The following is a 12,690-nucleotide window of genomic DNA, read 5'->3' as shown; positions in this document are numbered from 1 at the left end:
ATGTAGATCAGCAAAACCACACACACACGCACGCACACACACACACACACACACACACACACACACACACACACACTCACTCACACACGCACACTTGTTCCAGGAGGCATTGGCACAGTGCTGTGCCATCTAGTGGAGAGAGTTTTAAGTGTCACAGAACTGAAGTCTTCGTGCTGGTTGCATCGGTTTGGAACGGTTTAGAACGGTTTGAGCAGGCTAGCTACAAAGTAGCAACTGTTACCCGAAGCTGTATAGAGTCACGAATGCGTTAGTGTGTCGCCAAGGCAGCTAACAGCTGTAGCAGCCAACCTGATGGCAGTCTCTCTCGTGGGCGGTAGCATTTAGCTCTGTTAGCTTCACTGGAACATAAAACAGTCAGCAATGGACCACAAGATTCTTCTTAGTTGGTGGCCTGGAAGCGCCGCCACTGGCTCTTTTGTTCAGCTCGGCTTCAGAAAAGCAGTGAGTCTGGTTAGCGCAGAAAGCTACCGGCCCAGCCAGGACAGGAAGTCTCTGTTAGCAGCTGAGTGCAGCTCGTTAGCTCGGGCTACGTGCGGGGAAGGGCTTGTTTGTTTGGCTAATTGGAGGCAAATTACTCAGTTAGAGTGTTTGGTGTGTGATGTTTGCTGAACTCATTTGTGGAGGGCGATTTTCCACGAGGTCGCAGGCACTTACAGGAGGAGCAGGGGGAGAAAAAGGAAAAGAAGAAAGAAGAAGGATGAGAAGAAGTAGAAGAAGGAGAAGGAGAACAAGAAATAGGAGAAGTAGAAAAAGAAAGACAAGAAGGAAGAAGAAGAAGAAGAAGAAGAAGAAGAAGAAGAAGAAGAAGAAGAAGAAGAAGAAGAAGAAGAAGGCATCTGAGTCAGTGAGGAAGATCAACTTTATTTACTGTGATCTTCTCCGAGTCTCGACGTGCCGACAGCAGGATTAGACTTCAGCCAGCGGACAAAGACACCAACAGAGCCGAGGCCACGCCCACCCAGTGACTCAGCGCTGGCTGACAGACCCCGAGTGTCTGTGTGTGTGTCTGTGTGTGTGTGTGTGTGTGTGTGTGTCTGCGTGTCTGTGATGGAACCAGGTGGAACTCAAACTAAGCTGGTTGCTGACTGGACATCGCACACCTGGTTGGCTGCAGCTCAGTGGGGGGCCCGGGGGGGGGGGGGGGGGGGGTGAGGGGTAGTTTCTGACATTGTCTACCACTCGTTAGCGCGCGCACCATCGTGGCTGCACCCACTGCTCTGGACCAGGGAGTCGACGCTCAGCTCGATTGGTTCTTTCCATTTTTTAGAGTCGGTGAGTCGAGCGAGTTGACACATACGCCCGGAACTATAAATGACCTTTAACCTCACCATGGAGACGCAACGCCGCGATGCTAACTCACTCCATTCTCAACTGGCCGCTAACTAGCAGCTAATTCTCAGCGAGAAGCCAGTGGGCCAACTAGCCAACGAGTCCAGGCCACAATTCATAAATCAAACATTGACTTCCTCATGACTGATTGACACCAATCAGATGCAGCCGTCTTGATCATGTGACCAGATCCCGGGGGACGCGAGGAAACTGAGCTAATGCTACGTGCCGCTCTCTGCGTCTGGTTGGGGCGTGTGACCTCAGCTGTCATCAGGCTCGTCCAATGATAAGCATCGTGGCCGCCTGCTAACCCAAACATGCCGCTTATCTCCTCCACCAATCAGAGCACAGCGACTCACAAGCCCGCAGGCCCTGCCGACCGTCCTCGGCCTCACCTGCTTACATAAGGCCGTCCACCTGACAACATCACTTCCTGTTTGGTGGGCGGCAGGAAACAGGAAGCGGCTGTCGCTTAAAGTTTGATGAGTCTCAGTTTGGTGCCGAGCGACGACACGAAGACCTCATCTTTATTTCAGAGGAACATCAGCAGGAAGCAGAGAGGGAGGAGGGGGGGGGGTGAGGAGGAGGAGGGGGTCGCCGACACAAAGTTCCAGTTTGACAGAGAAATAGTAACTGGGGTTGAAACTGGAGTCACTGGCGTCAAGATAACGGCAGTGTCAACAGTGGTTTGTAGCAGCTCTGACCAGCAGGTGGCGCCGCTTTGACCAACACCGTCATGTTTCACCAGGTGGCCTGACGTCGGCTGAGGATCCTGCCACCGCTGCTACGCTGCCACGCTAATGAAGGAAGCAGTATCTGGTGACCACACACACACTCAGACAGACAGACAGACACACACACACACACTCAGACAGACAGACACACACACACACACACTCAGACACACACACACTCAGACAGACAGACAGACAGACACACACACACACACTCAGACAGACAGAAGCTAATGGCAGTAATTGTGGCAGGTGGCAGGTGGTCAAACACACTGACCGCAGCGCAAGTGGCGCTAACACCGCGGACAATGCAGGGGAAAGCTAAGAGATGCGTCGCTAACGGCTAGAGGTGCTAACAGAGCTAAAGGCTACCTTGGAAACAGCCGAGGACGCCGCTAACAGCCACTAGCAGGCTAACAGACCAACCTCGCCAGGAGGCTAACCCCTCTGTGTTTATTAGCTTTAGCGTCGCCACATGTGGCGCCTCGTCTCGTCCCGGGTCAGTCGCCGCGTCAAGCTAAATTTAGCCGCCGCTGATGAACGACTCCCCCCCCCCTTCCTTCGCAAGGAATTTCCGCTCTAAAAATACTCATCCAGGTGGTGGCGGCAGCGAGCCGTGGCACACAGGAAGTGCCGGGTCGTGACCCCGCCCCTCACCAGACGGCCGGCAGTTGTCAACACTCCTGAACGAGCAGGGTCACAGGACCTGGAGGCTCCGCCCCCGTCAGCTCTGACTGGCAGGTGTCAGGGGTGAAAAGTTGAAAGCGACACGTCGTCTGCCTGCCTGCCTGCCTGCCTGCGGGCGGGTGACGTTCTCACCTCTCCCACCTCTGGCCCCGCCCATCACCTCGCCGCGACCTGATTGGCCAACGGCGTGGCGGACCCTGGGCAGCAACAGGAAGTGAAGTGGTGGCGGCGAGTCGGAAGTAAACGTCTGGAGACAAATCGCTGTAATGAGGCGCTAACGAGGCCGACGCCCACTCAGCGCAAACGGATCAGGAAGCGTTGATCAGAGGTGACGGGGCGGCGAGGTGGGCGGGGCCAGAGCCCCACCACGTCGAGCGGCGCCGTCTCCTCACATCAGCGCCACGTCAGCAGCGCCCACCAGGAGGCGCTAATTAGAACCGCGCCGCTAATGTCGCTGCTCAACAGGTAGCCGCCGCCACCGCCGCTGCACCTCTCGGACAGGAAGTGGTGACGGCATCCCCCTCTCCCCCTCCCCCGGCTGTCCGAGCGATGAGACACACGTGTTGATGAGTCTCCCGCCGCTAACGAGGGGAAGCAGCAGAGGATCATGGGACGGCGCTGCCGGCGGGCGTCCGTGTCTCCGGGCCGCTGATGAAGATCCACCCTGAAAACCAGTGGCTGTGAGTCAGCGGGTCACATGACCCCCGACTGGCATGACTCCGGCGCTGCCGCTGCTGCTTAAACACGCCACCTTTGCTTTCTCAGTCAGTTTAGCTCCTGTTAGCCTTGTAGCTGGTTAGCTCAGAGTTAAAAACTCGCCGGTCTACCTTCTGCGGCGTCTAGCTTGTTAGCTGCTGCGCGGCTAGCTCCACCGCATTACCGCCCCCTTAGCTTAGCATTGCTAAGACACTGTTGACAGCTGCAGTTCTGCTCTCTGGTCTGTTGGAGGCGCCGTGACGGTGCTGCTGGACATGTGTGTGTGTGTGTGTGTGTGTGTGTGCCCGCCGTCCGAAGTGCACAACCAACAGTGGGAAGAGTTGCCGCCTCCACCTGATTGGACCGTACCTGAGAGGGCGGAGCTAAGGTGCCCTTTTCAAGCCTGAACTTTAACAGCATGGTGGCGGGGAGTCATCGCCCTCTGCTGGTTGGCTGCAGCGCCATGGAACAAAAACCAAAATCAACCTTTGCAGCTCCTCACTGGGTGGTGCGCTACACTGCACAGGGGGCGGGGACAAACAGGAAGTTACAAGAACAAACAGGAAGTTACAGGAACAAACAACAAGATGAGAAAAGCCGACTTTATTTTGCCCACAAGAAACAAGTTTTCAACAAGTTCCAACATCACAACCTGCACACACACACACACACACACACACACACACAATGTGTCCTCTGTTCTCGAGGCCTCCTCGCCAGCTCGATGACATCATCGCCTCCATAACGCCACTGATGAGAATTAAGCTCCGCCCTCCAGTGAATCACCGCCGCTTTACCGCCTTTTTCCACTCGGTGCCGCCACAACACGGGCGTCCCGCTGAGGCCTGAAGGACCCCACAGCTGGAGCCACCGCTACGCTAACAACACACTCCTATCAGTCGTCAGCAGTGATCAATCATCCTGATCAGTTGGGGGGGAAGCTGCTGACCACATGCTAATTCCACACACACACTACTGTCGCTCCTGCAGGCTAACTGGAGCTAGGCTAACAGAACAACAAGGTTGTTGAGTTGAGATGGGAGCTAACTCAAAGCTAATAGCTTGACTTTCTGGTCTCTTCAACTGGAGAGGGCAGCAACGCTCACTGCTGCAATGCTAACTGCTGCAACGCTAACTGCTACGCTGCTGGCGGCCAACAGTTTAAGATGGAGAAGTATGTTTTCAGGAGGAAGTGGGCGGAGACTGATGATTGACAGCAAGGAGAGAGAGGTTATGAAGACTAAGAAGTAGAAGAAGAAGAAGAAGAAGAAGAAGAAGAAGAAGAAGAAGAAAAAGTAGTAGTAGTAGAAGAAACACAAGAAGTAGAAGTAGTAGTAGAAGAAGAAGAAGAAGAAGAAGAAGAAGGAGACGATCAGACAAACGCTGGTGGAAAATCACTTTGTGCGTGTTAGCTTCCGTTAGCTTAGCACTCCCTGCTAGGGAGCCTCTCAGTGTTGTGACTGATGTCAGAGGCGCTGCTGCTCTCATCTTTGCAGCAGATGTGTCTCTTTTCCACAGCGCCCCCCGGGGGAGGACTGGGAGGATGGAAAAGAACATTCTTGGAAGTCACAAACTGAGAAGGTGTGAGAAACGAGCGGCGCTGCACGGCATTGTGGGAAAGGCCGTTTATTTAGACTGCATTTGTGGGCCATCGCACACCATCAGAGGCTCCTGTCTCAAGCCGCAGCTCACAGACCCTCACAGGGACGGCGCTGCTGTTTAAAGGTACAGTTCCCTGAAATGGGAGGATGCTGCTAGCACGGCCGCTAAAGCTAAAGACGCTAACCACATAGCAATAACTGAACTGAACCGCGATGCATCCATGCTAACAGCAGCTAGAAGCCGGACTAGCTGGCCATGCTAAGTTCTGAACTGGCTAACCTGTGGCTAACAGCTAGGTGCTAAAACCGCAGGGGCTTAAAGGCTAACCTGTGGCCGACAGCTAACCAGCAGCAGAGCTGCTCTCAGGCTGTGTCTCAATTCAGGGTCTGCATCCTTCGAAGGAAGCGTCCACCGTCGGAAGGAAGCGTCCACCGTCGGAAGGAAGCGTCCACCGTCTGAAGGAAGCGTCCTCCGTCGGAAGTAAGCGTCCTCCGTCGGAAGGAAGCATCCTCCGAAGGACCCGGCCGAGAAGGACGAACCCAAACCCCGCCTCCCCGGTAACCACATGGGACGGTCTAGCCTTTGGCGTATTTCCTGGTTGCATCACCGCCGTTCCCTCCTGCTGGCCAACCCTGGAAGTGACATATTTTTTATAGCATCAAGCTAACCATTGGTTTGCCATCCAACCATGGCATTGGATGTTCAAACAAGTAAAAACCCAACGGTACAAAATGTATATTTTATGTGAAATTTTAATCCCCTCCTTCGAATTTCAGTGAATTGGGACGAGCCTTCACGCAGTGCTGTGACGCACCTGGCCTTCAAACGCAGGCTTCGAAGGATGCAGACCCTGAACTGAGACGCAGCCTCAGTGTTCCTCAGCAGATTTCCAGCAGACGCTGTGACTCAGGTGAAGCTGCTCAGAAAACGCAGCAGCAGCAGCAGCAGCAGCAGCAGCAAAGATCCCTGGGAAGGCGGCGGCGGCCTTTGAAGTGGAGGAAATAAGGGGGCGGGGCCAACGTTTGTCTTCTCACCGCCGCGCTTCATCTCTGATCCAACGACAACAGTGGCGTCCAGAACTAATAAATGGGCGGGTTTTGATTTCCGCCACCGCTGCCAAACACCACAGTCTCACCTTCGCGCCGCAGAGGTCAGCAGCGGCGAGTGGCGAGCGGAGGGGGGCGGAGCCTCCCGCACCGAGGAATGTTTACCCACGGGGCGGCGCCGTATTGATCTTCCAGATCAGAGGCGGCAGAGATAAGCCCGGGCTGGGAACAGTGGGAACAGTGGGAAAGCGGCAGAGCAAACAGGAAGTGGAAACCTGCACAGGTGCAGAGGAGCCGGCGGCCTCAGCGAGCTAGCAGTCCGGCGAGGGGAAGCAGTTCCTCCCAGCGGGCGTTCCGTGATGCAAGATTTCTTTTTTTTTTCTCCCCCTAGGAGGGAATAGGGATAACCACGCCCCCCAACTCATTTGATTGGTCGCTGCAAAGCCTCTCGCTTCTACCTCGAGTGCGTCACCTTTGGTGGCTGAAGGATAATCCTATTGATTGTCTGGGCGATTGGCAACAATATGCAGCACAAAGCAAAGCTGCAGAGCCGGCGCTGCACTCTGGTTATTAAACTACAGCGCTGTCGTTCATGTCCACACTGTCTTCAAAGTGTTTCCTTCTGGTAGTTGTTGATGTTTTTACTTTTCATTTCTTCTTTCTCAGCCATTTGTAGCTTTTCCTGGAAAGCACTTTGAGCTGCATTTTAATGTAATGAAAGGTGCAATGCCAATAGTTGCTTTACATATATATATATATATATGTATGTATACTTTGGCTACATATACAGTCTTTTACATGTGTAGTTGTACAAACCTCCAAAAGTGAGCTTTCAAACACGACAACTAAGAGGGAAAGTTGGGGGATTGCCTGTGTAAGCAGGTGCTAATCATCACTCTGAAGGTCGTCCTTTAAATGACCTCTAGGGGGTTCCTTTTCCCTCGGTGACCAGCAGGTAGCGCACTTGATTGGGGAAATCAGCAGGATGACCAGAAAAAAAGAACAGCGAGGTTGAAGGTGAAGAAGGCCGCTCTGACAACCTGATTCGTCCGCCTTAAACACATTGAAAACATGAGCTGTCTCTGTGTTAGCACATTAGCTTAGCATGCTGCCAGCCGCCGACCCGCGGTGTCGGTGCTGCTGCTGCTGCTGCTGCTGCCGCTGTGGACCAGAGAGACGTTCACCTGGATCTTTAGAACAAAGACCTTCTGTCCTGCGCTATGGAGACATTCCCACAGCCCCCCTCCTCCCCATCCGTCCAATCAGAGGGCCCGCTGCCGCAGAGACTCACCCCGGAGGAGCTTTAGCTAGTGGAGCAGGAGATTAGCGCGCCCGCAGCTGGCCGCTAGCTCCGCTTCCCGCGGGTTTTTTCCACCAGACTTCAGTTACACAACCAGAGTGAGACGCACACACAACACACCTGAGCTCCAGGTGACTATGTCCACTTTCTGTCCACTTTCTGTCCACTTCCTGTCCACTTCCTGTCCACTTCCAGTCCACTTTCTGTCCACTTCCTGTCCACTTCCAGTCCACTTCCTGTCCACTCCCTGTCCACTTTCTGTCCACTTCCTGTCCACTTCCTGTCCACTTCCAGACTACTGGGCCAATCAGAGGAGGTTTACACTTTGCACGTCGCCAATCAAACGAAGCCACGCTGTCACATTCTGAAGCAGGCAAAGACAAAATATCACAGGGAAAGTTTTCAATTTTCCGTTTCCCTTCTGCTGGAGGCCTCAAACACTCAGACGCTTTCCTTCTGATTGCACCTGACAGGAAGCTCCGCTGCCATCGCCTCCTCCTCTCAACCCCCCCCCCCCCCCCCCCCTCTAGGCTCGGGTCACATGGTCTCACATCTGCTGCGACAGACACACGGACGTCGCAACTTCAAGAGGTCAGAATCAAGTCCAAACATACAGGAGGAGGCGGAGCTTGAGGGGGTGGGGCTTAGATAGATCAATGGATGGGCGAGCCATCCACACACACACACACACACACACACACACACACACACACACACACACAGGATCTACAGTATTCTTACTGCCCAGATGTTTGTTTGCGCTGAGTCGGCCAATCACAGCGAAGCAGGTATGAGGATCGAGACGCAGTCTTTGATTGGCTGCTGCGGGTCGGGTGGGTGGAGACTTCCTGGTCTTGAGGTCTGTTTGCAGCATTAGCGTTGCTTATCGTTAGCTTCACACAGCCACCAGTAGGGGACGCTGCTGCTGCTGCTGCTGCTGCTGCTGTTGCTGTTGTTACTGCTGCTGCTGCTGTTACTGCTGCTGCTACTGCTGCTGCTGCTGTTGTTACTACTGCTGCTACTGTTCTGCTGCTGCTACTGCTGTTACTGCTGCTGCTGCTGCTGCTGCTGCTGTTACTGCTAGAATCCGTCCGGACGTGTTGATGAGCCACCGAGGATTGTGGGAAAACTTGGGCCGCGCCGCAGCGTTAATGAGGCCGTTTATCATAATTACCAAAGTTACACAAGTAGAAGAAAATACTCAGGAAAGTTTCCAGCAACGTGTGAAAAACATAAACACACAAACCGACACAAAACAGAGACACAACAGTTGCGCAACAAGACAAGACGTACAAAGCACAACCCGACACAACCGACGTCCAGTCAGGAGGTGGGGCGGCGGCCAATCAGAGCTGAGGAGGGGGGGTGCAGGGTTCAAGCAGCGGCCTCACCTGCTCGCTCAGCAGGAGTTCGCATTTGTCGCCGCCATCGGAATCCCGTTTGACCCTTGACCCTAAATTATTTCAGCAGAACCCGGGCGGAGGGGGGGGGGTGCCGTGGAGCTGCGGTTGGCGTAGCATCGGCGAGGCCGAAGTGTGTGTCGCCTCACAAAGACACACACACACTAACACGCTGGCGAGGCGTAACAATCATCATGTGATCACTGCGCCGCCACTGCCGCCGCCGCAGACGCACTAAACACGCATTACGCCGTGCTGGGTGCGCTCAGACCGCACGGAGGCGTCACACGGCGGCGCTGGAGGTTCCTCTGTCAATATTTGGTGTGTGCGTGTGTGTGTGTGCGTGTGTAATTACAGCGCGGTGCGCTGATTGTCGTCTCTGATGTTGTTGTTGTTGCTTGTCTGCAGGTGTCGTCACGCTACACAACTCCTCGGCGGAGCAACACGCCGGTCACATGACTGTCCCTGCTCAGGAGGGAGGAGGCGGGGCTCAGCCACGCCCACCGAGGCCGCTTAGCATCGGAGTCAATAAGGGCTAAAGGAAGCTCCGCCCCCCCACCCCCGTCACTCCGAGGTGGGACGTAACAAAGTACAAATACATTTAGTTACTGCGCTCCAGCAGATACTTCAGGTGCCTGTACGTACTCGAGTATTTCTTCTTCTGATGACTTTGTGCTTTTCCTCCCTGCATTTGCACGCAGATAAAAACACCCTGGTTGTGTTAAAGGAGGATCTAAGAGATACAAATTCTGTTAAAACAGTAATTGGTCATTTGAAGTGGAGATACGTACTTCAACTACGCTTTCGTGTAATTTCGAGGTAAAAAGTGGAGGATACTTTAGAGGGAGGTTATTTCACAGTGGCTTTTGAGGGTCCCTGTGGTCGCTTCAGTCCAGATGTAAAATGTAGCGTGTTTGCTTCTGACTGACGTGCTTTTACTTTGCACTTTTCTGAACTCTAAACACGGTTGCAATGTTGAATCCTGGTGTCAAACGATGAGCTTCATGTGTTTGGCAGTGAGTCCTGGTTCTGAATCCTCCATTGGGAACGCATTGACGTCAATGCGTGCCGGATCTCCTTTCATGGCCAAGCTCAGGCGCGCTCTCGGACCGGTTCCGCCCTCCCTCAAAGAAAATTATTTTTTAGGCGTGAGGGAAATTAAAAAATAAAATAAAATACAGAGCAACTGCCGAAGCACCAAGGACCACAACCGTCGGAGTGGAAGGAACAGAGAAAATGTTGGAGGTTTGTTCAGCCTAATGCGGATGCGATGGAACACTGGCCCGGTCGGCAACGGGAGTGAGACGGGCTCGACTCGGCCCCCTGGTGGACAACGAGAGAATAGTCGGCCACGGCAATATTTGAAAACATGTATGAGGACTGTGAGTGTATTGTGACCTCAAGCAGCATTAGTTTTAAGACTACTTGCAACGTACAACCGCTGAATGGTGTTGATGAGCTGTTAGCCACCACCGCTAACTCCGTGCTCTGCTTGTTATGTGTGTTGTGTTCGCTGGCAGCGAAACTGAAGAGGCAAAAGGGTCCTTCGGTCCGAACTTGCGGCCGTAACTCAGCCCGCGCTGGGTCCGTACGGAGCTGGATTAGCCGTTTAGCCGCTAAACCGCTGCTACAGAGTGAAGCCTGCACGACGCTAACTGTTTAAATTGCGCCTGTTTCGTAAAGTTTGCCGTTTACTCTTCACTCCCGCACCGGCAAAACTGAGGAAGTGAGGCTCAGCAGCGACGGAGAGTGCGACCAATCACAGCGCAGTGGGCTGGGCTGGGCGGGGTGGCGTACACGGAGGAGGCCGGGGGGGCGAGCAGCGAGAGACACAGATCTCAAATATAGAAATCAAATATTTTTACGTTTATTATTTTACACAAGTATCCGTACTTTTACTGCAGTACAGAATGTGAGCACTTTCTCCCCCTCTGGGAGCGATGCATCATGGGAGGTGGCGGCAGTTCAATCAGGAAGTGGTCCTGCGATTGGCCCGACGCCTGGTTTCCTCTTTCACTTCCCATCCAGGTGTTGGCTTCCTGATTTGAAAGTGGGTGAAAGTGGTGGTTGGTGGTCCGGCTCTGTTGGCACCTGGCGGCAGCGAGGTCACGTGACCCAGCTCCCGATTGGCCGGGCCAGCCAGTCGGCTGGAACAATGCCTCCCAGTCTGCCGCTGGGTTCCTTAATCTCCTCGATCCCGCCCACGGCGAGCGCTCGCCGCAGGATGTGTTCGCCTCCTGTCATTACCTGCTGCGGCGCCACATCAAAGACTTTCACCCGCCGGCTCGCCGATTACCCACGATCCTCTGGGGCGCTGCGTCTGACACGCAGCCATAAATCAGACCTGGTGATTAGCGACGCAGGTGAAGCTGCAGACGGTGACTCGGGAAGGTTCGGGGGGGGTTTAGTTCCGCCTGCGGAGGAGTCACGCGGCCCTCGGGCCTCCGTCTGATTGGCCGAGGTCGTGACGTCACACCACCAGCAGAGCCTCTCGTCATTGGACAGGAATGCAGACGCAGGACTGCTGGGAAACCGTCGCTGGTTTAGCGTTTGATGTGGCCGATAATGGAATGCAATGCAAAATAACTGGACTGGATGTTAACTGAAATGCTAACTGGGTTTAGCATGGACACAAAGGTGATGTCATAGAGCTGGTGACCTCTGATTGGCTGCCCTTGGTTCAACCATCAGCAAATAACAAACAAACAAACAAACAAAGTTCTGTTTTTTACTGAAAAACAGACAATTAAGTTTCTATCTTCTTCTTCTTCTTCTTCTTCTTCTTCTTCTTCTTCTTCTTGTAATAATAATATTTTAGTTTGGTGTGGCCAGTGGGGCGCGTTGCATCTGTTACAACATCTGTACTGCTGGCTAGCAGCAGTGCCGGCTAGCAGCGGTGCCGGCTAGCAGTAGCGCCGGCTAGCAGTGGCGCCGGCTAGCAGTAGTGCAGGCTAGCTGGATTGGGGTTCCTCAAACTTTCAAACCCTCCAGACGTCTCGACTGTCTGCTGACTGGAAGTCTTCACACACACCAGAAGCAGCAGCAGCAGCAGCTGTATCTGAACCTCCGGTGTGTGTGTGTGTGTTTGCGTGTGTGTGTGTGTGTGTGTGTGTGTGTGTGCAGGAAGTCCAGCGGTGCTCAGATTTACAGGCTGATGAGTCAAAGAGGCTCCTGAGAGACTTGAACGTCTGCAGGATCAGTTTCTGTGTAATTAGGACAACATCTGTGTGTGTGTGTGTGTGTGTGTGTGTGTGTGTGTGTGTGTGTGCGTGTGTGTGTGTGTGTATGCCGCCAATGCCCTGAACCAATCGGCATCGTCTCAGGAGGAGGAGGAGGCGGAGCTATGCTGCGTGATCACTGCTGGTAGTGATGCTAGGCTAGGCCAGGCTAAAAGACTGCGATAGCAACGACGGCGACTTTATCATAGTGCCGAGTCCTGACAGCAGCTGCCACATGCTAACGTTCTGCACGCGCTCAGTCTGTCTCGCCACCGCCACTGTGGCTAAAGTGGAGGCTAGCCAGCAGATTCTTTAGCACAGCCACATTGTGTGTGTGTGTGTGTGTGTGTGTTTGTGGTGGCGGCGGCGGCGGCGGCGGCGGGCTCTCATGGTCACATGTCATCCGTCGCTGCGGCGACTCGTCGTGTTTCCTCGTTAACGCGCTGCTTTTTTATTGGCCGCTATTAAAGTCACATTGGGATTATTTTTAGCAGCTGGAACTTTGACAGCAGCGCAGGCTCTGCCCACCCACCGCCCCGCCCACCGTCCCACCGACACTTCTGACGCAGCGGCAGGACACGCCCCCAGCCCACGGCCGACCCCGCCCACAAAAAGCCCGGAGCCAATCGGATGCTGTGATCCCAGCCCATCCTGAGG

Source organism: Nelusetta ayraudi, unplaced genomic scaffold (genome assembly GCF_046127955.1).
Source record: "Nelusetta ayraudi isolate G7.1 ecotype Tasmania unplaced genomic scaffold, CSIRO-AGI_Nayr_v1 ptg000079l, whole genome shotgun sequence".
Classification (NCBI taxonomy): Eukaryota; Metazoa; Chordata; class Actinopteri; order Tetraodontiformes; family Monacanthidae; genus Nelusetta; species Nelusetta ayraudi.
This window is presented reverse-complemented; position numbering follows the sequence as displayed.